Source organism: Amblyomma americanum, chromosome 1 (assembly GCF_052857255.1).
Source record: "Amblyomma americanum isolate KBUSLIRL-KWMA chromosome 1, ASM5285725v1, whole genome shotgun sequence".
Classification (NCBI taxonomy): Eukaryota; Metazoa; Arthropoda; class Arachnida; order Ixodida; family Ixodidae; genus Amblyomma; species Amblyomma americanum.
In genome coordinates this window covers 402263347-402276012 of record NC_135497.1, presented here as the reverse complement: position 1 = coordinate 402276012, position 12666 = coordinate 402263347, and the positions used below count along the sequence as shown (strand labels likewise).

The 12666-nt window shown below is 46.6% G+C and overlaps 1 protein-coding gene across 2 annotated transcripts in view; it reads left to right on the top strand.

The window, feature by feature from the left end:
* LOC144115754 (uncharacterized) overlaps nucleotides 1–12666 on the top strand; it is a 328928-nt gene that overhangs the window by 160343 nt on the left and 155919 nt on the right. For both annotated transcript variants that reach the window (XM_077650248.1, XM_077650249.1), the window contains 2 exons: nucleotides 6175–6317; nucleotides 8631–8739. The gene's annotated coding sequence lies outside the window, so the exon portion shown is untranslated. The remainder of the gene's footprint in view (nucleotides 1–6174; nucleotides 6318–8630; nucleotides 8740–12666) is intronic.

The following is a 12666-nucleotide window of genomic DNA, read 5'->3' as shown; positions in this document are numbered from 1 at the left end:
GTGGCAGAAACACCAAACAAACTGCCTTCAGCACGATCGAGACTTTGTGCGCCGAATAGTTGTCCAAGAGCAACAGGGCCTTCCTGTGCTGCCTCTCCATGTCCTGGTCGAAATCTTTGAGCCAGTCTTCGAAAAGCTTGGACGTCATCCAGGCCTTTTTGTTAGACAAGTACGCAACCTGCAAATTACGGACTCCTATCAGGCACCTGGGACGTGCAGACTTGCCGATTACGGTGAGTCGTCTTTTGTGTGAGCCATCCATGTTCACGGCAACGACAACCGTCACCCGGTCTTTGTTCTTTTTTCCTCCATGGCAGGTTTCATTCTTTACTGCCAGTTACTGCTCTGGCAACAACTTGAAAAACACGCCGGTTTCGTCAACGTTGTGCACGTTGCGCTCGTCGTATTCCTGGAGCAGAGGCCGAAAGTTCTCTAGCCACTTTTCACATGTCTCCACGTCGACAGCAGCCCCTTCGCCAGACAATGTGTGGCACGCGATCTCGTGTCTGTCTTGAAAACGTGGCAGCCAACCGCTGCTCGCACGGAAATCTTCATGCCCTAGTGCACAGGCCAGGCTGATGGCCTTCGTTTGAAGAAGTGCTCCCGATACTGGCAAGTTTCGTGCCCTCACCTCGTTAAACCATGAAAGCGAACCCGCTTCCACGTCCGGGTGATGGTAAAGCCTAACTCGCTTACGGTCAGCTTTTATAGCGTCCTCGGTGTTGCCCTCAATCTTCTTTCTTGCGGCTAAAATGGTGGATAAGGTACTTGGGGGAACGCTGAACTCCGCTGGAACATCCTTTTTCTTGCGGCCACTGTCCACAGCTCTCAATATCTGCAGTTTTGTCTCGAGCGAGACCGCCTTCCGCTTCGTTGCCATGTCGACCTGGCGCTGCACTGAGATGATGTCGAGGGTGCCGCAAAGCAGGCTCTCTACGCAATGCCGGCTCGCCACCGCCGCCTCGCTGTTGCCAGTGTTGCCGCGCTTGTCTTCACCGCTGGACAAGTGGTGCCGCCCTTCGGATCTTTGTCGTCATATGAGCTTTCAGAGTTTTTGCACTCTGTTCGTAGGTGGCGCGACCAGTCAAACGCGCAATTGATGTGCCTGGCCGCGGAACTTTCTGCAACCTTTTCAAACGATAAAAAAAAAGTGTGCTTGTGAATTGGCTTCCAATATTTATTTTGCTCTTTTTATGCTACCTTTAGCGTTTTGAGCCTTGCGTAAACCTAATATTTCTTCATTACAGCCGATATCGCGGTGGATCTCGCATTTTCGGTTTCGTTATAAAAAAATAAATTTCGTAAAACTGAAGCATAACCAACCAAAGTTCGAATTTAGTTTGCTATAACCGATAATTCGCTATGTCAGTGTTCATTATAACGAGGTTCAACTGTATATGCAGTCATTTCTAAAATACAGAAGTAATAGCCGAAAAACAAAGGCTCCCAACAAGTGGAGGTGCTAATGAAAAATATGATGGTCTTATTGCACTCCAGGAAATCAACACTGTACTGTCTGCTGGTAAGAAAACTGCTCCAGGACCCGACCAAATACACCATGAAATGCTTGCCCATCTTTCCAAGCCTGCTGTAGAGGCACTTTTAAGATTTTTTTACAAAGTATGGGTTTCGGGGAAAATACCTCAAGCCTGGAAAAAAGCTCTTATTGTACCGTTCCTTAAACCTGAAAAACCCCCAACCTCTCCTACCAGTTACAAACCCATCGCCCTGACTAGTTGCCTCGCAAAATCCTTTGAAAGTGTCCTTAATATAAGATTAACGTTTGTCTTTCGATCCTCTGAACTTCTTGATGCCCATGAGTGTGGTTTTAAAAAGATTTTAAACAGATCACCTAGTCTGTCTTGAAAATACTGTTCGAGAAGCTTTCGTTCATAAGCAACACTGTTTCGCTGTATTTTTCGATTTAGAAAGGGCATACGATACGGCCTGGCGGTTCGGAATTCTTCAAGACCTTGCCGAGCTTGGCATCCGAGGAAGAATGTTGAACTGCCTAAAAGACTTCTTATCTAACCGTTATTCATTTCATGTCCGCCTGGGTACAATCCTTTCGAGGAGTTTCATTCAGGAAAACGGAGTACCTCAGGGGTGTATTTTAGGCACAACTCTCTTTGTTGGAAAAATGAACTCTCTTACGAAAATAATCCCAAGCTCCGTTTTGTACTCAGTCTATGTGGACGACCTTCAAATAGCTTCTACTTCCTCCAATGTATCAACGTGTGAAATACAAATACAAATAACAATATATAAACTGGCAACATGGGCGGAGAGAAATGGTTTCCGGTTTTGCCCACAGAAATCGGTGGCAATTCTGTTCTCACTCAGACGAGGCATACATACAGGTCCCACACTACGCCTGAACGAATTAGAGTTACCAGTGAAAAATGAGCATAAAATTCTTGGTATAACATTTGACAGAAAGGTCACTTTCTTACCTCACATAAATGCATTGAAAAAGAAGGCTTCTCGATCCGTAAACTTACTCAAAGTGCTGTCGAGAAAACACTGTTGAGCCGATAGGACATGCCTCTTACAAATTTATCGCTCTGTAGTCCGCTCCACACTGGATTACGGATGTATAGTGTATGGGTCAGCGAGGCCATCGTACCTTAAACGGCCAGATCCAGTACATAATTCAGGCTTGCGTCTTTCCACTGGTGCATACAGGACGTCGCCCATAGACAGTCTGTATGTAGAAACGAACGAACCATCACTTACAGAGTAACGATGCTCACGTGTTCCTACCATCTAAAAATCCATTCGCTACCCAAACACATCTGTCACCAAATAGTCACAAAGTGCCCATCCAGAATACTGTTTAACAACAAACCGCTCTTGCGTTTTGAAGAGATGTGCCAAAATCTCGGCGTACTGGACACATTGCCTGGCATTGCTGGAAGACTAGATTCACTGCCGCTATGGTACAATTTCCCGGAAATCTATGATCTCACTCTTGCACATTTCAGCAAAAAACAAGCTCCACCACAGCATATAATACAAGAATTTTTTGCACTGCAGGAAAAATACAGTACTTGCACAGCTTTTTATACAGATGGCTCAAAAACCGATCTTTACGTTGGAAGTGCAGTCGCACAAGGTAATTGCAATCATACAGTGAGGCTACCACAGTGTGCATCAATCTTCACTGCCGAATGTTACGCCGTGTCTGTAGCCATTGAAAAAATAGTAAAAGAGAACCTCGCAGACAGCATTATTTACACAGACTCCCTATGTTTGCTTACAGCTCTCCACTCTAGAAATGCAGTCATTGCTATGCTTGGTGATATCATACACAACCTAGTAATAGCCACAGCTAAAGGACAAAGCCTAAAACTCTGCTGGGTACCGAGTCATATCGGATTTAGAGGCAACGAGAGAGAAGACTTTTGTGCTGCTCAAGCACGTGACAAGCAAATCAAGAAAGTAAATATTCCATTAAAAGATTGCATGAATTTAATACATCGTAGCATATGACAGTCAGAACGGTGGTAAATTATTGCATAGGAAAAAAATCAAGGATCCAGTGTCCTGTGTTATGAACCTCAACAAGTGAGCGAGACAGTAAAAGGCACTTGCGGACTCGTCGTTCAAGCGCTATCCTATTTCGTTTGGAAGATATTCCACCTGACCTTCTTGAAAAAAAAAAGTAATGAAACAAAACCCCGGAAAAATCAAGATTGGCAGTTGCCTTTTTTCAAATAGAAGAAATTTGCAGCCAAACGTTGTAGGTTATGGTTTTACCATTCCAAAGGCTGCCCAGGATATCGTACGCGGATGGTGTACGTCGAAGGGGGAGTTATTTTTTGGGCATTGTTCCTCTTCAAAACGAAATAAAAAGAACAAATTGCGGTATGAGACAGTGATATATTGGTTTCACATAACACAACGCAAAGATTAAGCTGCTTAGGTGCTTGTGAGCAAACAAAATTAATTCTTCCAGTGACAGAAAGGAGCGCCAGGAAAATTTTCGAGGTAGCGGCCGCCATCCCTTGCCTCCCGTTGGTGCCGTCACTGAAACACAGCCACTGATTTCTCTTTGAAAGGTTAAAAGTAATTTTCCATTGGTTTCTTGCATCTTCATTGGCAGCCAAGCGGTGATGCAATAAAAAACTGTCTGCGACTGTCCTGTCGGCCCCTCTTAGCCACGCAGCATGCGTACTGACGATGCGCTGTTGCTGCTCCAGGAGTCTAGGCCAGTGCCGTGGCGCGGCAACCTCTTCTAAAGCCTCACGGGGAGAGTGCTGGTTTTGCCCCTACACAACCTTCGAGAACACTGTACCACCACCCTTACTCCACTTTCACACCACTCTTTCACCCTCCCGAATTGCCGTCCACCACCCACCCACTCATCTCCGTCGGCCCCACCCTTCAGAAAAATTCTGTTGCATGTGTGAAGCCCCATCTTTGAGCAAAGCATTCATTAGCCCTTTCAGAATTGCATTATGTTCTGCTATCGAAGAAAATCTGAAAATTTGTTTGTATGCAGGCAAACCTTGATATCACGAACATGGATGTTACGATTTATTGGCTATATCAAACTCTTCGTGAATATTCTCAATAGACACATGTAATTTTCACTTGATATATCAAACACGGTTGGCCCTAAAACGGATATATCTAACCCCCCAGCAATAAGCGGCACCCACTCGGACGGCAGGTGGCACACTTCGCCACTCTACACAAGTGACTGGAGGTGGTGCGGCTGGAGTTCGTGTCAAGGTTCACGCTTTGATCTCATGCTAGTGTTGAAATCTCGCACTCGCCAGCTGCGCCAGAGAAGATAGAGCGGTACGGAAGGTTGGTAGCTAGGAGGTCAGCACGTGTTGAACCTCTCGCGTTTGCCGACACTACCCCGGAAGCAGTGGAGTAGGCAGCTGCCCTTTGCAGTAACTGTCCTGCACTCATCTCGGCCGTCACAGGAGTGTTGAAAATGACGATAGCTTTTGCTTTGACGCACCATTTTTCATGCAACACAGTTGTGAAGCGGGGAAGCCACTATTGCTGGCTCTTGACCAGCAGCTGGTAGAGCTGTTTGGGGATACCGCTCTAGCTGGGTTTTGACCAACTGGCATTGTTATGTGGGGAAGACAACCTAACTGGCACTCAGTTCTTTTTTCTTGTGGAATCGCCATGAATGCCTTCAGAAACTCCAGTAAAACTTGCGAAAATGTCTCCCAGTTTCTTTAACAACATCACCTGTTTTGTGATGCCTTGACTAACTGAACTGCTCTGCTGTTGTGCGTGTTTTTGACGAAATTTTATGTTATAAACTTTGGCTATATCAAACTATTGCAGTTTTTTTTGTGTTTGCTATAATGAGATAACAGAAGCGCCTCAAAAATTTTTAAAATTCATGTACACCACGCACGTCCATGCTCATGCGATTCCAGGCCTATCCTAAAAAAAAAAACATTTATGCCCAGTTAATTATTTTTTTGATCAGCAGCTAGGGCAACAAAAAATCAACTACAATGTTTTTAACAAAGTAAAACATTCCACTGCACAAGAGAAGAAAAAAGTTACAGCACCAGACAGCACTTGCTAGGCGCACCATAGAACTTTGTGATGTCAGTCTTTATTTCTTGTTTTTGAAAAGTGATTCTTTTTTTTCTAGGCACGAAATGGCCCTACCATTCTGTCGAGCAGGGATTCCAAATGTTTCTGACATCGTGAAAACAGCTCTAGATGCTTCGAATAAAGTTCCAAAAGTGGTGTGCACAATCGTAGATGCTGAGTCACAGAGAGGGTGGGTAAAACCGTCAAGGTAATCATTGGGGATAAATTCAGCTGCTTTGCAGAATTGTCACTTCAGATGTATGATTTTCCCGTAATTTTTTTTTGTACTGCCTGATTCCTGGCACTGTTTTCTTTCGATTTTTATTGCATTCATACCATTTTGATATGACTCAGTGGGCATGCTTAAAAGTTGGTCAGAGAACGCACATCAATGCATGAAACAAAATGCACTTGAAAGCTGAGTGCCATCCTTGTGTGTTTGTCTGTTTGTCTTTGCCTGATCCCAACCTTTTTGTACTGCCAGGATGGCAAAGTCACCAATCAATCAGCCCAGGGGAAAGGTTTATCTTCGATACAGTGGAACTGACACAGCATGCCTGCAGTATTCAGAGGCCCCTAGTGAGCAATCTTTGCATGCAGGTGGGTGCCCTGGTGTGGGCCCGGCTGGGCTCTGCACGCCGCTGGCCAGCTGTGGTGGTCACGGAGTTTCCATTTGTGGCCAGAGACCAGCTGCACCTGGCCGCCTGTGGGTCTGCTGGCTGGCTTAGTACAGAATCTCCCAGGTGGGTATCTCGGGGCCACTGGCTTCGTGGGACTGCTCTCTGCCTGAATATATGCTTGGTAAGCAGTGTGATAGTTGCTGGCAGAGTTCCTGAGTGCCAATTTAATGTGTGTTGCAAAAGACTGCAGGTAGGGCACGCTACGAAATCGGCCTTAATTTTGCATTCGCAGCTGTGCATCTTGTTATTTGCTTTTGCGTAATACTGCATGCAGTTATGTGCTGCGAGAATCCAAAGCACCATGGTGTGCCTCAGCTTTGAGAGGCTGTGTATTTGGCACCGTGTGTTTTTTTGTTAATGTTAAAAGGCATTAATGGATACACAGTATTTGTCTTCTTTGATAGCAAGTTTAAACTGGGGTTGGTTGTCATTGGTTATGGACAGTGCGATTTGTATCGTTTATGCAGAGTTTTAACATTGGGATGTGTGGCTATTGTGTGATCTGACTGGGGATGTGCTGCATAAAGCAGATTCCTAAAAGCAGTGCATTGAGTAGGAAGCCTCATTGTGTGGAAGAGAAGAAAAAGGAGCCCCAGCATGGTATCGTGGGGGCATGAAGTGTAGCGACAAGCGAAAAGTAGCTGGAAGAAACGTGGAGATGAGTTCAAGAATGGTGAGTTTCCTTGAAGACACACTGTGGTAAGGTGAGGCATTAAAGCTCAAGTAATGTGAAGGACATTTAAAGATTGAGAAATCAGGATATCAATGGTAATTTCAAGGTCAAGGCTTGTAAGTCCCGAAGAATTGCAGATGTTGATGAGCTTTACTAAAGTGGCGGTTTGAATATTTGTACAGGTTAGTGTGAAAGAAGGTAAAACTGATTAATTCGTAATGCACGCAGTTTGAATAATTCAAAGTCCGAACAAATGAAAGCGAACAAAAGATATGGTTAACTGCCATCGTGAAGCAGCCAGGTAGTGAGATTTTCCCTTTTTATTGTTCTAAAAATTTCCACGATTGCCTTTCTTTTTTTTTCTTCCCCGGAAGGTAACGGCCAACACTTTCTGTTCTAAAGCTGGACCTGAGCAGAAGGCCTCCTCTTCAACTAGAAAACTGAAGAAGAGACAGGCGGCTTTCAACGCATCCGATTTTTGTAGTGGAGGGCTGTGTCGGAGTCGCGAAGGAAGGGCTATTGCCTGTGAGCATGGTCGGGAAGGCTGAAAAATACGGCAGCATGTGGCCATTCTGCGACTGCTGGTTTTTGACCAAAATGGCTATGTAACCTCTGCGACTCGCATTTTCACACCTTTGAGCCGCGGGAGCTGCTCAACCGTTTATGTTGAGAAGCAAAAGTCTCCACGACAGTTGCATTTTGCCCAATTTTCCATCCTTCTGACCCCGGGTTGCTGTGAGGCACTGAACGAATGAGTGTGCTCTTTATAAGGGAATATCCTGTTTCGATAACAGACCAACGTTGACTTCACACATGGTTTCAGTCTTCCTTTTAGGCGTTTTGGCAAGGTATTTACCGCAGATGGATGACATTTCTAAATTACTGCACACTTGTACTCTCCGTATGTTTAACTTGAGGTGACTGCTGCTACCAATTGCACGGAATATGATGCACAGGGCACTGGAAAATTGAGACAAAGACACACAGCAAATATCAGCGGAAGCTTCAATTCTCTGGTTTAGCACACGGGGTTTTGTGCACGGCTGTGGTTTCGGAGTGCCGGAGACACTGCGATGTGCCTTATTCGTTGTATCTTGGCACTGGTCGTGTCGTCCACTGCTCAACAGCAAAGCCTAACGTAGCAAGCTACTGAAGCCTTCAAAATCAGTAGCTACAAGCAACAGTCAGGTACACATCTCGGAGGTCACGCAGCCAGTTGCCGCTGCCATGCTGCCGCTAACATGAGCTAGAGCCTCCCCCGCTCTCCGGTCCGGTCATCCTGCCGTTTTTGCCCTCTCCACATATCCTCCTTAGAGGCAGTGGAGCCTCCCGTTTGCACAGGCTGCCTAGGCGTGGTGGCACATAGATATAGCCCGCAACAGAGCCCGCCGCATGGTTTACATAGACTCTGATAGTGTGTGGGCGGACCATGTCGCACTTTTCGAATGATATAGAAGTTCAGATTAATGAAATCTGAATTCACTTGCTTTCACTGTACATATATGATGAAAGGTGCTGGTGAAGTGCCTAACATGTTTTCAGCATCTTAGCGGAGACACTAGTGATGGATATGTGTGAATGTTGCTTGGATAAAAAGTCACTTTGCAAACGGGATGGGCTGGCTGGTCATTTAGTTGGCCTGTTGCCACGTGCAGTGCTTCTAGTAGTAATAATGTGTGGCTCCCACACTGGTTTCTCTGCAGGAGATAGCGGCAAGGTCATGTACGTCTCCATGCGCTGATCCAATGGCCAGGGCCCAGGCCACTTTCCTGGCCCACAACGCGGCCGTGGCGGCACATACAGCAGGACCAGGTGATGCTCATTTGCAGTAGCCATGGTGGTTGGGTGCACTGCAGGTTTAGTGTATGCGCTGGCGCTGTCTGTTTGCTTTGCATGTGATCTCCGCATGTGGTTGATACTATAGACTCAGTGACACAAATCGCATAGTCAGTTTCACTTGCAGCGAGTGTTTCCCTCACCAAAAACGGTTCCTTTGGGGCTTGCGTTTCATGATGGGGTGCCACGGAATGTGTTGAATGCAGAAAACAATACTGTGTAGAAAAACAGATTGGAGGTTGTGCAGTTCTAGCTCAATTGATATGATCTGCACACCGATTTCATACACACATGTGCATCACATTCCACAGCCTGTGAGCCACAAAGCAGTCCACATGCGAGGCATTTATAGACATAGACCAGGTAAATGGTCACATCACTGCATGAGGGAAACTTATGGGCTGTCGTAGGAAACAATAAGCGCATCACTTGTTCATATTGTCACGACTCGGTAAAACCCCGAGGATAAAAACGGTTTACTGGTCAACCAGACAGAGTCCCTGCGCGTTTACAGCTTCTTCCTCTTTTAGCATTGCGCTCGTAGATCCAGTCGTCATCTTTTGCGTCTTCTTGCATGCGGCACTTGCCCCCCTCCTCAGGAAGCATAGTCTCGGTGATAAAAAAAGGAAGTAGGAGGTCAAGATCGGTCCGAGTAGTATGGCTTCATACGTACAAGATGGACGGCGTCGACTTGTTGCTGGCGTCGTTTGGATGTCGATAACCCGTCTGGCACCACCTCATACGTTACGTCGGTTAAACGTCTCAGCACAACATAGGGCCCGAAGTATCGCCGTAATCGTTTTTCGGAGAGCCCACGGCGGCGAATAGGCGTCCAGACCCACCCCTTGTCGCCAGGTTCATATATGACACGTCTGTGGCGAAGATTGTAGCGTCGTGCATCATACTCCGCTGAGGTCTGGTGCGCACACGCGCTAGTTGGCGAGCTTCCTCTGCGCGCTGTGCGAGCTCTTGTGTGCGGCAATATGATGCCTTCCTTTTCGATGAAATGTGGTTCTAGCAATTTGTGTGGGATACTTAAAACCCCCTATATTTTTAGTGTTTCTTCCAAAATTCATGCATTTTACATTTTTTGCAAAATTGTGTGTTAGTGGTAACATTTTATTTTTTGATTGTATTGTGTTTGTGGACATCAGCAGAAGTAATGGAGTGATAGAAATTTGATGAATTTAATTGTCTGAGTTCTCTTGAAAGGTAAAACCTGGTAATGAATGAAGTTCTGTCTATGTCTTGACATGCTTGCTCCCCCATCTGCTCAAGCCAGCTAGTGCTTCAAATGCCGTGGCTCTGGTGTTAACATGCCCACACGCTTGTATGGGAAGATGGTTTGGATTAGTTTATGGGGGTTTAACGTCCCAAAGCGACTCAGGCTATGAGAGACGCCATAGTGAAGGGCTCCGGAAATTTCTACCACCTGGGGTTCTTTAACGTGCACTGACATCGCACAGCACACGGGCCTCTAGAATTTCGCCTTCATCGAAATTCGACCGCCGCAGCCGGCATCGAACCCGCGTCTTTTGGGCCAGCAGCCGAGCGCCATAACCACTCAGCCACCGCGGCGGCTTGTATGGGAAGAGTCACGACATTGGCGCCTGTCAAAACAGTGTTGCCATATTCATACATTATAACACCAAATGTTTCCTTAAAGGAGCCGTGACAGCCTATCTTCACGCATACCCTGTCTATCGCATTTAATTCTCAAATTGTTAAAATAAAATTCCCCCAAGTTTCAGTTGATTCTGTGCGGTAAACGTTTTTAAAACGAATTTTCTCCGTTTCTTCTGCGAACTGCTTGCTGGTCTGGCAACCTCTGATCACTGACGCCAGAGGGGCATACCCGCCCCGCGTTGTTTGCTGCGCGCTGTTGAGGTGCTTGCATGCACACCGTAGACGGCGGTCACTCGAAAAGTTATCCTTTTTTAGCTTATCGAAATAAAATGTATTTTCCGTGTTTTCTTTTCAGAAGCCTTCAGCGTAGTACGCGAGCTGAGTGATCCTTAAGAAAGCGGACTTGCTCGTGGCGCCCGACATGTGATTGTTGAGGAAACAGAAATCGATGCACCCCTGCTTTATTATTTACGCTGTGAAACATGTTAGTTTTATGTTATGAGTATGGTCCCTTTTGCGCAATCAAGTGCTCCCGTATGTGAAAAGCGGCACGTGCTGTGCATGCCTTTGCCGATGTGCACCGTGAAAGCCGCGGCGCTTTGTAGCTGGCTACCAATTTCTTGTCTGCTATTCATCGGTTCGATAATTAAACAAGTTATCACAAGGTGGCACTAGAATAACCTTGAGGCACGAAAGGAGCAGAGAAAAGTGCCGAATGAGACGACTTCCCCGTGGTGTGTGTGCATTTGTAAGTTGAACATACATCCCCTTCGGCTCGTAGAACCGTTTTGCAGGAACCAAGCCGCTTGCAAAACCCTACGCGACTCGAATGCTAATTGAGTGCTTGAAAAAAATAGTACATCATTTAGCGTTTACTGTGCGTGCACATTGTGACCTAGGAATGCGACGATCACGACAACTGCAGCCCCGCGCAGGGGTTGTTTACATAGCTATGCGCCAACAGTACTGCTCGTTTGCTTGGGATAAAACGTCAGGTGGGCTCTCCTTATCTTAAATATTACGTAGTATTGCTCACAAATAGTAGTTTTATTCATTTACACACTATGATATCACTGCAAGAACTGCCGCTGATGCTATATCGCCTGCACGAGAAACGCTTCGCGTATCTGGCGCTTCCCGCTAATTGTATCTGCTTCCTCTTATGTCATCAGTATTTGATATTGAAGCACTCTAGCTAAAGATACGTTCGGGAATTACTTGAATTAATGAAAACAACGAGATTTGTTGTCCACAGTTGACGCTGATGGCTGCTCCCGGCTGCCTTCAGCACATGCTGTGCAGACCGGGTCACATATCTGCGCTTTCCCCTTATTGTACTCGTGCCCTGCGATGTAGGTAGAGTTCGCTTTGAGGGCACTCTGGCCAAAACTACTCTCTACAGCTATTTTCAGGCTCTAAAACTTGCGAATTCGCTGTCCGCAATCACCGAAATCGCACACACGAATCGCACTCGCTAGGCCTCGTCACGACAGGGGCCAGTGGTCCGCCATCCTAGCTGAAATTCAAGCATCTGGCAAGTGTTCCCCGCTGATTAGTTAGACAGTGTGAAGATATGAAGTGCGGCCGCTCGTTTCGCTTTTTTCGATAACGGTAAGGTACACAAGCGCAGTTTTTCGGGCCGTCTATTCACCGGGAGTGCAGCTTTCGCTCGGCTGCGCAAGCCCAGGCGACGGCGACGAGGGGCACCGTTGTGCGGCGTTTTCTGCCCGTGTCGCTCAATTGCCTCGCCGATAGGTTCTATGCGCAGGCACCGAATGAAAGCACCTCTTCGCTGGTGCATGCACATCGCGTATGTAGCCGTGGCTAGCATCAGGTTGATTAAGTTTTAAAATTCTTAAGTTTTTAGAATGTCATACCAACTAGTCCGCTATTCCGGTTCCCACTAAGTTCACTTTTTACACTACTGCGATACGGGGTCGTTGATCGTGCTGGCATTGTCGTTGGTCTAGCTTGACAGACCAGTGCATCAGTGATGGCATTTTTCATACCGACCAGCCAACTGACCGCCGATTGCCGTCCCATCGGCCTAGTGTAACCGGAACCTATACCTATACCGGAGAATAACTGCGTTACTATTATTAACGCTTTTGCGGCGCCAGTCACTCATATGTGGGGGAGAATTGCTACTTCGATCACCCGCTGAATTATGGGGGCAAGACACCTGGCTGCGCACATTGCAGCGACGAGAGCAGACGACGTTGCTCTGTGTATGGCCTGGTGACGTCGCGATAGCATTCAATATGGCGGTCGCTGCCG